The sequence below is a fragment of the Euprymna scolopes genome, chromosome 23 (assembly GCF_053919585.1).
Source record: "Euprymna scolopes isolate OS-2025 chromosome 23, ASM5391958v1, whole genome shotgun sequence".
Taxonomy (NCBI): Eukaryota; Metazoa; Mollusca; class Cephalopoda; order Sepiida; family Sepiolidae; genus Euprymna; species Euprymna scolopes.
In genome coordinates, this window is record NC_136504.1 from 116,668,618 (window position 1) to 116,683,758 (window position 15,141).

Sequence of the window (15,141 nt, forward strand, 5' to 3'; positions counted from 1 at the left end):
AAAGAGGTGTCATATAAATATCGTCGCGTCAAAGCGTGTCATATAAATATCGTCGCGTCAGAGATGTGTCATATAAATATCGTCGCGTCAGAGATGTGTCATATAAATATAGTCGCGTCAAAGATGTGTCATAAATATCATCGTGTCAAAGATGAGAGCATAACCTGAAATAAGAAAACAAAAATGATGTGTCATATAAATACAACTGGGTATAACATTTTAAATGAAGAAAAAAAATTTATATCACGTATAAAGCAGAGCCCCCCCCACCTCCCTTTAAATTAATAGCTTAGTTTAATTTGAGATGCATACTAAAATCTGTGACATTGGCCATTTATGACAAATATTGGTTTTTATTAAAAAAAACAAAGTTACTCGTCTTTAAAAGTTCATTACGTTCTGTTGTTACACCACAACTGTTGTTGTGTTATTATTATTATTATTATATTTATTATTATTATTATATTTATTATTATTATATTTATTATTATTATTATTATTATTATATTATTTTTTATTTTTATTATTTATTATTATTTATTATTTTTATTATTATTTTTTTATTATTTTTATTATTAATTTTATTTATTATTATTTATTATTTTTTATTATTTTTATTATTAATTTTATTTTTATTATTATTTATTATTTTTTATTATTTTTATTATTAATTTTATTTTTATTATTATTTATTATTATTTTTATTATTAATTTTATTTTTATTATTAATTTTATTTTTATTATTATTTATTATTTTTTATTATTTTTATTATTAATTTTATTTTTATTATTAATTTTATTTTTATTATTTTATTATTATTTTTTATTTTTATTATTTTATTATTATTTTTTATTTTTATTATTTTATTATTATTTTTTATTTTTATTATTATTTTCATTATTAATTTTATTTTTTTATTATCATTATTTTATTTTTATTTTTACTATTATTATTTTTATTATTTTTTTTTATACAGTGTCTACTCATTCGTGATGCCATCTACATAAACTATGATTAATTCAGTACCCCAGGATCAGTTTTTTTTTTTTTACACAATGATCACCACTTATCAAGGCCCGGAAGCCAGTCAGGGATAAGGGTTATTGCAAGTACATTACGTTAGTGTGGAGATTTGATGAAGTGTTTACTTAAGGGGGCGGTTCATTAGGAATTTGTTAATGTTTGACTTAAAGACATCCAAGTTGTAGTCAGGTGGGAAGCAGGCAGATGGAACAGAGTTCCACAGGCGTGCAGTTCTAATAAAGAAGCTTTGTTCATGGAATCCACGTTTTGATTTAGGCACAGATATAGAGTGGTGGAAATTTTTCACAGTGGATTCAGCTAGACGGGTGTTTTTTGTGAAAGGTTGGCGAGGGGGACCAGAGATTGGAGTTCAGACGAGCACCTGCCATGGAAATAACGATAAAACAAGGATAGGCTCGCAACGTCTCTTCTGTGGGAGAGAGGTTGCAGGGTAGAGAAAAGGGCATCCCCCACTAAGCCACGAAGTCTATTTTGTACTCTGTCAAGGCAGGATAGGCTGTTTTTAGCAGCTCCTGCCCAGATATGGCAGCAGTATTCCATCCTTTTATTTCTTACCGAGTTATGTTTAAGAATTTCAATGTATAATGATTAAGTTACAAATCAAGTCTAAGTCACTCATCTACATAAACTAATCTATTAATTAATTTGCTACAAAGTCGGCTTTTCTATCATTGTCTACTTTGAAATGATCAATATGAGAAACTTGCACATATTCAAAGATACTGATCACTTCCGCATTGATTCCTGCCATCAAAAGAGCTTTCCTGGAAAAGTTTCAAGGCGGAAAATTGGATCATACCGTTGTTATTCAGAAGACTAGCCGGATCGCTAGTCGTGGTTTGTTTGAATCCATACAATCCTATGTGCCTCAGCAATCGGACGTAAACAAACAAAAAAGTCTCTTGTGCTTTTAATAACAAGTAACATTAGATTAGAACAATGTTTATTTTCCAGTGACAATACTGACAGCAAGGAGGGGTTACAGGGTGGCAGTGGTTCGTGTGCAAAATGGCAGAGATATAATGTGTTCGCTCTCATCGTCACTTCTTCTCTTGGTTGTCTGGTTGTCTCTTTTTATTCAGACGGATGACGTCAGAACACTCCTCCACACTTTTTTTGCTTATTGTTTGAAATGTCGGTCAGTCCTGCTGATATCACATTCCTGCGAATTCTGCATCCTCCATTTTTGAACTTTTTTGACGTCATTGCAAGCGTACTTCAATCTAGGATCGTTGCCTTGACCGATTTTCCTAGTTTCGGCTTCATTTGACATCATCTTCACAAGCCTAGATAGCCGATTGTCCTCTCCAGAATTACCTCTGCCATTTGTAATGAGAATGATTAGAACAATGTTTATTTTCCAGTGACAATACTGACAGCAAGTAGAAGTGAAAAAAAAAAAATGAAAAAGCTGCACACAGCCTAAAAGGCTTGAACTAGCTTCCTCCAAAGGAGGAAGTTTCATGTGAATATCAATTTCACGAACGCTCCCTAGTCACTAGTATATCCAGCATTAGGTTTCTGCAGTTCTTAGGTGTTGAAATCCCCTTACATACAGCGCCTGATATACCCAAATGGCCACTCATCTGGTACTGAGCAAACTCAACATTACTTAATTTTGATGATCAAACGAGAACCAGTATATCAAGGTGATTATGATTATGTATATGTTTTGGCTGACAGGATTAAATAATACTCTTTTTAAATAGTCTGGGATTATAACTGACTTAATGGATACCATTTCAGACTATGTAGTTGATGATGCAGTGTTCTAATCCAACTTGACCTAAATAAGAAAGAGATATTGTCGGGAAACGTATGCACTATCTCTGCCCCTTCCTTCCTCTCCTACCTTCCATGGGTAAAAAAATACCAACTTGTGTTTAATTTAGCATATACAATGAAACTACTAGAATAGTTAATCTATAATATAAATCTCACCGTTCTGTTTAAATATATGTATGTATGTATGTTTGTAAGTCTTACAAAACCTTTTGACAGAAGCGACAGATTTTCATGAGATCAGTATCATTTTGAAGCTCGACCCTTTGGACAACAAATATCGAAAAAAAAACATTAATTCCTTCACCCTCAATTGGGCACTTGGTTTTGTATTACTGTACGCATAGATTCGAAAAAGTTGTCAAAAAACAAATATAACAAATAAATATTATCAAAGGACAGATAAGTTACTTTTCTATATAACTGGATATATTTTTCGTGTTTTTAATCAATGTAACGTTTATTCAGCTCGAAAACCATACAGTGTTTACCGATGTATTGGAAAATTCAAGATGGCGCCTGACTCTCTCTTTAACACGGTAAGTTTAGTAAAAGGTATTATAAATAAAAAACTAGACAAAATACTGTTAGAAACTCACCGAATATATGTCATCTACTTCACGGTAACATATACTGAGTGGGGTTTTAATAGTATTTTGTCTAGTTTTTTTATTTATAATACCTTTTCCACAACTTACTGTGTTAAAGAGAGAGTCAGGCGCCATCTTAAATTTTCCAATAAATTGGGAAACACTGTATGTTTTTCGAGTTGAATAAACATGTTACATTGAATAACAACACGAAAAATATATCCAGTTTGGTAGAAAAGTAACTTATCTTGCCTTTGATAACATTTATTTGTTATATATTTGTTTTTTGACAACTTTTTCGAATCTATGTGTACAGTAATACAAACCCGGGCACTTTTCTAGATGGAGATGTCGCTTTTTTTGCCAATATTTTTTAAAGTTATCCTCTCTTTTTGATTGTCTAACCTTAATTTAAACCCACGTCACTTCTGGTTTAGTACTGGGCGCAATAGCAAAGGCGTCACTTTTTTTTTGTTCACGTTCTTTTCCTCCTTCGCGGTAGGAGTTCGAGTCTGCCTGCCTATCACTTTTTTTTTTTGCTCAACACACACCTCCAAACACCTGGGCAACGCTGGGCACTAAGGCTAGTATAAAAAAATATGTGACTACCACCCCTTTCTCAAAAAGAGAGAAGGTAATCCCTGGAAGGAGAGTGTGATGATAACAGAAGAGGTATTACACTATCCTTCTTCCTCTTCAACAAATAATTTGGGTACTTATGCACTTGTGTTACTGTGCTGAAATAATAACATTTAGAAAGCCATTCTTAACATGGGGGGGAAGGGTGTTTTGTAATTATTCTTTGCTTTCACCTAAAAATTTTATAAAAAAAAGATATTGTAAAACTTGAAAATACTTTTTTAAAAAATAGCATGGTAACATAAGTGCATAAACACCAAAATTTATTTATTCTTGGGAGGATAATATCATTCAAACGGACATATACTACAAGATTACCCCCCTCCTCCTCCTAAAAAAAAAAAAAAAAAAAAAAAAAAAAAAAAAGGAGGTAATACCTGGGAGAATTGTATCATGACAACAGAAACTACCCCTCACCCTATTTGGTGCTACTAGATCAAGTTTCTGACCAAAAATGCGCCCAACATTGATGTCTTTTTTCTCTTTGTAAAACTCAATCATGTTCTGCAAAGTCTAAAACAAAACAATTTTCCCCTAAAAAAGCAGCCGGGTTTGTATTACTGTACACATAGATTCGAAAAAGTTGTCAAAAAACAAATATATAACAAATAAATGTTATCAAAGGCAAGATAAGTTACTTTTCTGCCAAACTGGATATATTTTTTGTGTTTTTATTCAATGTAACATGTTTATTCAGCTCAAAAACCATACAGTGTTTACCGATGTATTCGAAAATTCAAGATGGCGTCTCACACCCTCTTTAACACCGTAAGTATGGGAAAAGGTATTATAAATAAAAAACTATACAAAATACTATTAAAAACCCGCCGAATATATGTCAACCCATGTCACGGTAACATATATTGAGCGAGTTTTTAACAGCATTTTATCCGTTTTTTTATTTATAACATCTTTTCCCACACTTACCGTGTTAAAGAGAGAATAAGACGCCATCTTGAATGTTCCAATACATTGGTAAACACTGTATGGTTTTCGAGCTGAATAAACATGTTACATTGAATAAAAACACGAAATATATATCCAGTTTGGTAGAAAAGTAACTTATCTTGCCTTTGATAACATTTATTTGTTATATATTTGTTTTTTGACAACTTTTTCGAATCTATGTGTACAGTAATACAAACCCACACCATTTTGTTTCTACGGCAATATGTTTGTTTGGGATGAATAAAATAATCTTTGGTTTATTCAGCTCGAAAACCATACAGTGTTTACCAATGTATTGGAACATTCAAGATGGCGTCTTATTCTCTCTTTAACACGGTAAGTGTGGGAAAAGGTGTTATAAATAAAAAACTGGATAAAATACTGTTAAAAACTCGCTCAATATATGTTACCGTGACATAGGTTGACATATATTCGGCGGGTTTTTAATAGTATTTTGTATAGTTTTTTATTAATAATACCTTTTCCCAAACTTACCGTGTTAAAGAGGGAGTGAGGCGCCATCTTGAATTTTCGAATACATCGGTAAACACTGTATGGTTTTCGACCTGAATAAACATGTTACATTGAATAAAAACACGAAAATTATATCCAGTTTGGTAGAAAAAGTAATTTATCTTGCCTTTGATAACATTTATTTGTTATATATTTGTTTTTTGACAACTTTTTCGAATCTGTGTACAGTAATACAAACCCAAGCAGCCAAACCAAACACCATGAATAAATATTTGAAAATATAAAAAAACTTGAAACATAAAAACTTTCTTCAAAAATTACTGGATTCAACATTAAATAACCTAAAATAGATTTGATATGCTGAAAACAAAACACCCAAACAACACAACCTTTCCCACATGAATCGAACATTAAAAAGATAGTGATAGTATAATTTAGGTTTCAGACAGATACCAAATCTCCATCAGTGAGAAATAGCTGGTAAATATTAAAGGAACTAAAAAGTTGATTTGCCATTACACAGACAAAACCAGCCAAAGTAGAGTGTCCCTCAAGCCATAACTGACCTATTTCACTTAACTAAGCTTCATCGTTGACCACTAATGGACAGGCGACCTAAATCAAGAGCAAATGGACAACACTTCGTCCGTTCAGCAAATAGCCGACAGGTGTCAGATATGTACTCTGTCAAAAGATGGATAAAAATAACCCTGCTGTATCGATCTAAGGTATTCCGATCATGTTTAGGACACGATCAATAACAGTGCATGACTTCATTAGCCACGAATGAAAGCAGGGCGTGTGAACGCAAGCAGGTGATTCAGTGGTTGCAGATAAGGGTCAAAAGAAATCTGTCGGGTTATGTGTCCAAACTTGTCAAGAAAAACAAGTTAATGGCTTCTACAAGTAATTTAGCCATTTTTTTTTTGTTTTGAAAGAAAACCTCCATAACTAGGCACGCACTTAGATCAAACAGATTCGTTGTTCTTCCGAAAAGACTTTCGTTGCAATGGACAATCACTGTAAAGATTCCACTCGGTTGAGTGCACATATTTTCTCTTTTCTCCCCCACTCCCCTCGCATCTACCATATACATACTATCATCATTACAGTTTGTTTATTAACAGTCAAAAGTTAAGAAAACAGGGATACAGCAAAATCACGTTGACACACCAGTTCCAATTAGATCACCGAAGTTAAGCAATGTTGAGCTTGGTCAGTATCAGATGGGTGAAGATGTGTGAACACCAGGTACTGTATGCAGGAGTATGTCTGCACCTCTCTGCAAGAACTGCCAAAACTTATCATCATCTTTCCTGATCAGGATATATATACAAGCGACTAGGGACCGCTTATGAATTTCATATTCTCTTAACACTTCCTCCTTTGGAGGAAGCTGGTTCAACCCACCTAAAGTGAGTGCCACTGCATACATACATAAGATAAAACAGAGAGGGCGAGAGTGACAGAAGCGAGTGAATAGACATTATAAAATAAATGGTACTTGTACAGAATTTGAATCGAACGTAACTAATCGTCCACTGAGCGCTCGGGTTTGACTAATCTGAGATAAGACACCGATCAATGTGCGGCAAAGAAGTAAACGATCTTTGGGGAAAAAAGAATAATAGGACCAGCCTGAGGTTCTCGACAGTTTTCTTTTCGAGTTTATGGGGAGACAAATTTGGTAATGACCCTTTTGTCTTCATCTTAAAACATATCGGAAAGTTACCCGGTTGGGTTGGGTAAGTTTCTTCCACATCCGCTGTCTTTTCTCACCCCACTTTAACATTGTCTAATGCTACCTAATCCTAAGGGAATTTCCCGGTTGTCTTACTTTAATTTTTAAAAATTGGTTGCTCAGCCTGACCCTACAGGAAAAAAATGTTCATGAAAAGAAAAAAAAAAATAATAAAAAAGTTTACTCTACGTTAGTTACAAAGAAAAAAAAAATGCAAAAAAATAATACCTGAAAAAACAGATTAAAACAGTACTTTTTTAAAAAAAAAACTTTATTAAAAATAATGACAAAATATTGTTTTCTTATTTTGTTCAATTTTGTTTGCCCCCCCCCACCATGCAAAAATTAATACCTGAAAAACAGATTAAAAAAGTGTTTTTTTAAAAAGTTTTTTTTTTTTTTTTTTACTCGTGTTCACCCCTTACAAAGCATATCGCCACTTGGACGTAAGGGGCTACTATTTGGGGCCATGTCTAGCAAAGATTAATAAGATATTTGTTTATGTTACATTTAAACTTCTGCATATCAGTACAGCCAGGGAAGCAGGTAGCAGGAAGGGAATTCCAAAGTCTAGCTGTTCGAGGGAAGAAACTATTAGAATAGAAAACTTTCTGGCATTTAGGGACAACAACAGTGAAGGGGTGAGATCTTATTGCTAAGCGGGTTTCTCAGGAATGTGTACGTTGGGGGTACAAGTGAAACGAGTTCATCAGAACACATTCCATTAAAATATTTGTAAAACAGGCACAGTGATGCAACATTGCGGCGATGGGACAGGGGTTGGAGCTTAGTTAACAAAGTGGGACCGATTAAATTGACAATTCTTTTTTGAACTTTATTTAAGAGGGAGAGACTAGTGGCAGATGCACCAGCCCAGATGTGGCAACAATACTCCATGCATGGGCGAATGGTGGCCTTGTAAAGGTACAGGATACTCTCAGGTGTGAGTAGTCTTCTAGCTCGATAGAGGGAACCCACCTTCTTTGCAGCAGCCTTTGCAATGTCTTCTATGTATTTGTTCCAGTTCATATTGCTCGCAAATGTTAGGCCAAGGAGTCTGAAGGTAGAATCCTCAGGTAGGGTGCTATTTGTCAAGGATTTAGGCGGTTGGAGAGGCGCCTTGTAATTGTTAAAGGAGAGCAGCTTAGTTTTACTAACATTAAATGCTACCATCCATTTGCGGCCCCATTCTACTATATTCTGGAGGTCATTTTCTAACGATTCTGCCATTGTCTTAGATTTATGTACATCTGTTCACCTCTCATGCATATTATAGAGCGCTGTATCATCAGCAAATATACCCATCTTGGACACAATATTATCAGGGAGGTCGTTTATGAATATCAGGAATAATAATGGTCCAAAGATTGACCGCTGAGGCACTCCTGCATTAATATTATGCTGCTTGGATGTACATCTGTCAATGACAATGCTTCTATTGTTTAAGAAGGATCTAATTATATTTAGTATACGTCAAGTTATACCATACAATTTAATTTTCATTAGCAGCCCTTTATGCCAGACATTGTCAAAGGCTTGGATATATCAAGGCCTACATCCCTGGCTTCGCTCGCCTTATCCAGTTCATGGCAAATGCGTTCACAGATGACTGTTAAAATATCTGCAGTAAAACGCCATTGCCTGAATCCATACTGTTTATCAGACAGAAGATTTGCTTTTGCGAGGTGGTGAACTAGTGCTTGATTAATTAAAGTCTCAAAGATTTAAGCAAAGAGTGGGAGGAGACTAATGGGGCAATAATTGAGAGGGTCTGTTTAAAAGCATTTTGGTCCCCCAACAATAGGAAGGTGGACCTGTAAATTCAATCTTGTCTGTTTGTTCATTCGTCTGTCTGCACTTTCTCAATAACTACGCCTTGGAATTTTTTTTTTTTTTAATTTTGCACAAACATTAAACATGATATGAGTAAAAAAGTAACAGAACAGATTTTCCGGGAAAACTCCGGTTGCTGCCTTAGGGGTGCCTTTCAGTGGCTAAAATTGACACTTTTGTGCTTATTAAAAAAAAATTGATGCCTTGGATTTTTATAAAACTTTCTGAAAATTTGTAACTAACTGATTTCTATATAATTTTGTTTGTCTATACTTCACGATAACTCTTGGGCCCAGGGGCTCTTTTAGGGCTAATAAAAACACTCCATTTTTTGGACTATATATATTCAAAATTTTTTATGTATGTCTATTTAGCAGTTTTACATGGTGCAAAACTCAAATTTACATATGTTAAGGCCTAAAACTGCACCATTTGTTCATTTTCACCAGGATTTGACGTCCCCTGGGGATTTTTAGGGCTAAATGGAAGGGGGGGGGGCGAATGCTGAAGTTAGTCATTTTTTTTATGCCTTGTTCACTGTGCACTCTTGGGGGACCATGCATGCTTCACTTGTTTTTATGGAAATCGCTCAAGACAAGGTGTGAAAGGAGTAATGTATCTGAAGGGTTCGAGGTTCGCGCATCACTGCAATCCTACAGCGGTCACAAGTCAACCATAGATGCTTACTTTTATGTCTCACCTGTAAAACAGCATTTGAAGAATATAGGACAAATTTCAGCGAGATTACAATATAACGCAAGAGAGAAATGATTAAAATTATAAAAAAAAACAAAAAAAAAACGGACATGATTCAAAGTGAAAAAACATTAAGTTTTAGAACTTAAAACCCAAAGTTATTTTTTTAACGATTGATGAAAGAACTTGAAGCACAAAAACTTTTTCCCAAAATTACTGGATTCATCATTCAGTAACCCAATTCAGGCCATGATCACAATATAGTATCTGTTCTTACACTACACTTTACCGTTTCATTCCTCAGTCAGTGGATAAGAAATCCTTCTAGACTGAAACAATTTTTATTTTTGTTTTAATTCAATCTAGAAAGACTTTTACTCCACTGGCCAAGGACAGAGTAGACTAAGTGTAGCATAAGAAGGTAACGCTTCAGCTGAAGTGACTTGCAATGATTAACCAAATCTATGGAGAAGAATCCTCCATAAATTTATTTATAGTTGCTTTTAGACAATTCATAAGGCAGCTACTTTCCAAGTTTAGCAATTGTATGGTTCAAGGTAAGCTTCATTTCTAAAGCCCCCCCCCTCGCTTCGGCGGCACGGGGGACAAGATCAAAGTGTAGTATCTGTCCCGACAGATACTGCAAGCTATGACTAGCTATGACTAGCAAAGACCAGATGTGGGGGCAACCCCACATGCCTGACCTTTAACCAGCTCCCATTTCCCACCTCTCGGGAGCTGGTCCCCTTTTTCCCTTCCCCCTCCCTTCACTCCTCACATTAAAAATCGGCCTTGTGCCTAATTTGCTCGGTGGGGGAGCAAATAAATACCATCTGTTCCGACAGATACTGCAAGCTATGACTAGCTATGACTAGCTATGACTAGCAAAGACCAGATGTGGGGGCAACCCCACATGCCTGACCTTTAACCAGCTCCCATTTCCCACCTCTCGGGAGCTGGTCCCCTTTTTCCCTTCCCCCTCCCTTCACTCCTCACATTAAAAATTGGCCTTGTGCCTAATTTGCTCGGTGGGGGAGCAAATAAATACCATCTGTTCCGACAGATACTGCAAGCTATGACTAGCTATGACTAGCTATGACTAGCAAAGACCAGATGTGGGGGCAACCCCACATGCCTGACCTTTAACCAGCTCCCATTTCCCACCTCTCGGGAGCTGGTCCCCTTTTTCCCTTCCCCCTCCCTTCACTCCTCACATTAAAAATTGGCCTTGTGCCTAATTTGCTCGGTGGGGGAGCAAATAAATACCATCTGTTCCGACAGATGCTGCAAGCTATGACTAGCAAAGACCAGATGTGGGGGCAACCCCACATGCCTGACCATTAACCAGCTCCCATTTCCCACCTCTCGGGAGCTGGTCCCCTTTTTCCCTTCCCCCTCCCTTCACTCCTCACATTAAAAATCGGCCTTGTGCCTAATTTGCTCGGTGGGGGAGCAAATAAATACCATCTGTTCCGGCAGATGCTGCAAAGCTAAGACTAGCAAAGACCAGCTATGACTAGCAAAGACCATATGTGGGGGTAACCCCACATATCTGAACTTGGTCAAGGTAGGGATCACCCTACGACCACAGTTACTATCCAGCTCCCATTTCCCACCTCTCGGGAGCTGGATCCCCCTTTCCCTCCCCCCTCCCTCTCTCTCCACATTAAAAAACGGCCTTGTGCCTAATTTGCTCAGTGGGGAAGCAAATAAATACAAAGCTTCATTGCTAATATTTCGACTGATATTGCAGAGTTTCTATTAGGCGTCCCTACTACTTATTAAATTTCAGAAAATTAATGCAACTAAACTTATGTGATGCCTTGATAGATAATCACTGTTTGTGGATAATTTTCAAAAACAAAATTGAGAATTAGTCGGTTAATTTTATAAGCTAGCATTTCATTGGTTGATTTTTAACCAATCAGGATGTCAGTTTATAAAAAATATTATTGAAGAGAAAAAAATTGTTTGCATAATCTTTCTGTTTGTATATTTTGGGTTTTCATCGCTTAAAAGAAATGGGAAAATCCCTAGCTTTTGTATGTAAGCAGTAAAACAAACATTTTTTGAACTAAAAGTGAAAATGGAGAAAATTTATTAGGCATAAAAAAAATGGAACAATTAAGTTAATCTTAGTTTTTATTGGCGGGGGAGGTAGGGGCTGCTCTGTATTGCCTGGTTATATAAAAAGAAATTGTGACAACGGTGTGGCTGGTGCAGCTTGTTGAAAGAAGAAAAAAAAAAGTGACAGTGGAGGGAGGAATTGTGACAACGGGTGGGCGTTAATAAAAAACAAAAGAAAACAAAAAAAAAAAACGGAATTGAGTGTTATCAGCCAGAAACGAAACTTCGAAGTTAAAATTTTGTAGGCATAAAAATATAAAAAGCAGAAAAAAGAAATGACACATGCCGGGCGCAAACTCGCATAACCGAATGCTCTTATTGATGTGCCTATGATTATGCAAATGTTATGACGTCGCAAATTTAGCTATTTAAAACAAAAGAATGTTGCGCATGTGTGGTTTGCAAATCACATCAAAAAGCAGGTTTTTACCTGAACCCCCCCACTTCAAACAAAACAATATTTCTACATTGTAATAATATACAATTTTTTTTCCAATTCTTCGATAATTTTTGGCTGAAAAATCGCTCTTTCTAACAATGCTGTGTACGATGTGGATGAGAAAAGTTTTTAAAGGACATACAAACACACACAGACGTTTGCCCTTTATATAATAGATGTTCATTAGAGCAAAGTAACACAGCTAGAGTTTTGAATAGTTAGAACACTGAATGAAGTGCATTCTGGCCTATAAAAAAATAATGTTTGAGCAGCTTGGTTGACATACCCCTAGTGACTAGTAATAAATAAACCCTTTACCAAAGAGTGAAAGTAAAGCCTGGGAGGATAGATTTCCTAGGACTGAATAGAACCATACCTTACCCCAACAGCAACAAGACCATTACTGCACTGACTGTCAAGGACGTATCCTTGATTGATATAATAATGCAAACTATGTGACATAATAGGACACGCCCACTATATGAAAAAAAAATGCAGAACCTCTCACCGACAAAGTTAACACAGCAGTTATAAACTGAATTAGAACGAAAGAAAAAAGAAATTCAAATTGAAGTCATCCTATTAAAATAACAAAAAAACATTAATTTTCTTTTCAAAATAAATATATGGAATATATAATGTGGAATATATATATAGTGGAAATGGTAATTTATAAAAACTGAAGAAAGTGCTCAATACTGTTGTAGAGCAAATATGCGTTTTATTTTTTATTACCGTATCTTTCTGTTAAGTTACATTATTGTTTCAACTACCCGGCCGTTTTTTTTTTGGCCGTCTGTAGCTTCCTCAGGCTTTTAAGCCTGAGGAAGCTACAGACGGCCAAAAATGCCTAAGACGGTAATAAAAAATGGAACGTGTATATATATATATATATATATATATATATATATATATATATATAAATTACATCTATAATATAAATCTCATCTGTCTGTTTAAATGAAGGTATGTAAGTCTGGCTAAAACTTGACAGAGGCGACGGATTTTCACGAGATCGGTATCTTTTGAAGCTCGACCCTTCGGACGACAAATATCAAAAAACATTAATTCCTTTACCCTCAATGGGTTACTTTTTCTGCCGATATTTTCGAAAGTCTTTTTGATTGATTAGCTTTAATTTAAACCTTTGCCAATTCTGGTTTGCCGATGGGCGCAACAGCAAAGACGTCACGGTTTTTTTCCCACATTCTTTTCTTTGTGGCATGGGTTCAAGCCTGCCTGCCTGCCTACTACCACTTTTTTCTTTTTACTCAACACACACCCCCAAACACCCGGGCAACGCCGGGCACACAGGCTAATAATAAATAAAATGTAAAGTTTATTTAAAACTTAAAAGTACGTCCAAGGATAGAATACTGCTGCCATATCTGGGCAGGAGCTGCTAAAAACAGCCTATCCTGCCTTGACAGAGTACAAAATAGACTTCGTGGCTTAGTGGGGGATGCCCTTTTCTCTACCCTGCAACCTCTCTCCCACAGAAGAGACGTTGCGAGCCTATCCTTGTTTTATCGTTATTTCCATGGCAGGTCCTCGTCTGAGCTCCAATCTCTGGTCCCCCCTCGCCAATCCTTCACGAAAAACACCTGTCTAGTTGAATCCACTGTGAAAAATTTCCCCCACTCTATATCTGTGCCTAAATCAAAACGTGGATTTCATGAACAAAGCTTCTTTCTTAGAACTGCATGCCTGTGGAACTCTGTTCCATCTGCCTGCTTCCCACCGGACTACAACTTGGATGTCTTCAAGTCCAACGTAAACAAATTCCTAATGAACCGCCCCCTTAAGTAAACACTTCATCAAATCTCCACACTAACGTACTGTACTTGCAATAACCCTTATCCCTGAGTGGCTTCCGGGCCTTGATAAGTGGTGACCACCGTGTAGTAAAAAAAAAAAAAAAAAAAAAAAAAAAAAAATGGAAAAATTTATTGTTGATGATCCAGGCTGGTTTTACGAAAAATGTCTGGCAGAAATATGCCTTTTTGTCTAGACCTACAAAATTCAAATATATCCTAATTCGATGAAATTTAAAATTCTTCCACAAAAAACATTGGAAGTTCTGTTGAATATCTATGCACCTCTAAGTGAACCATGGGGATAGTATCTCCTTAAAACTTCAAATGCGTATATTTGGTTTTCCTATTGGGTGTTATATTAAAAATTGGGCAGTTCTGCAGTATACAAACGGCGGCCATTTTTTTTTTTTTTGTGCATTTCATTAAACTTTCACCAGATGGCGCTTCTCAGTTAGAAAACGAGACGATAACTTGTACTTTTTGAGAAATTCTTCAGAAACTTTATGTTAAAAGGGATTTAAATTCCCTAAATAATCGCGAATATTGCATTGTTGATGTTGGAAACCCGGGAAACAATAGACTTTTTGCATGCTAATAGATTGTTGTCAGCCATGGAGCAGTGGCAATGTAGACAAAGCATGGTATATTGCAAAGCAATAGTAGTAGTGATGGATTCTGCTGGAGATGTTGCTTTAATTCGAAAAATGTTTCATTTAAATTATTAAATTGTTGTTGACCCTTCAATGTTGATTTACTTCGAAAAATATTTCGTTTAAATTATTAACTTGTTTGCAAAAATACAAAACAAAACAAAACAAAAAATAAGTGAAGCATGCATGATCCCCATGAGTGCACAGTGAACAAGGCATAAAAAAAAAAAATGACTAAGTTCAGCATTTGCCCCCCCTCCCCACATTCCATTTAGCCCCAAAAGTCCCCAGGGGACGTCAAATCCTGCTGAAAATGAACAAATGGTGCAGTTTTATGCCTTAACATATGTAAATTTGAGT

General features: G+C 35.8%; 1 protein-coding gene across 2 annotated transcripts in view; it reads right to left on the bottom strand.

Annotated features, from left to right (window-relative positions):
- LOC145246158 (sodium- and chloride-dependent GABA transporter ine-like) overlaps positions 1–15,141 on the bottom strand; it is a 463,838-nt gene that overhangs the window by 18,466 nt on the left and 430,231 nt on the right. The window lies entirely within an intron of this gene.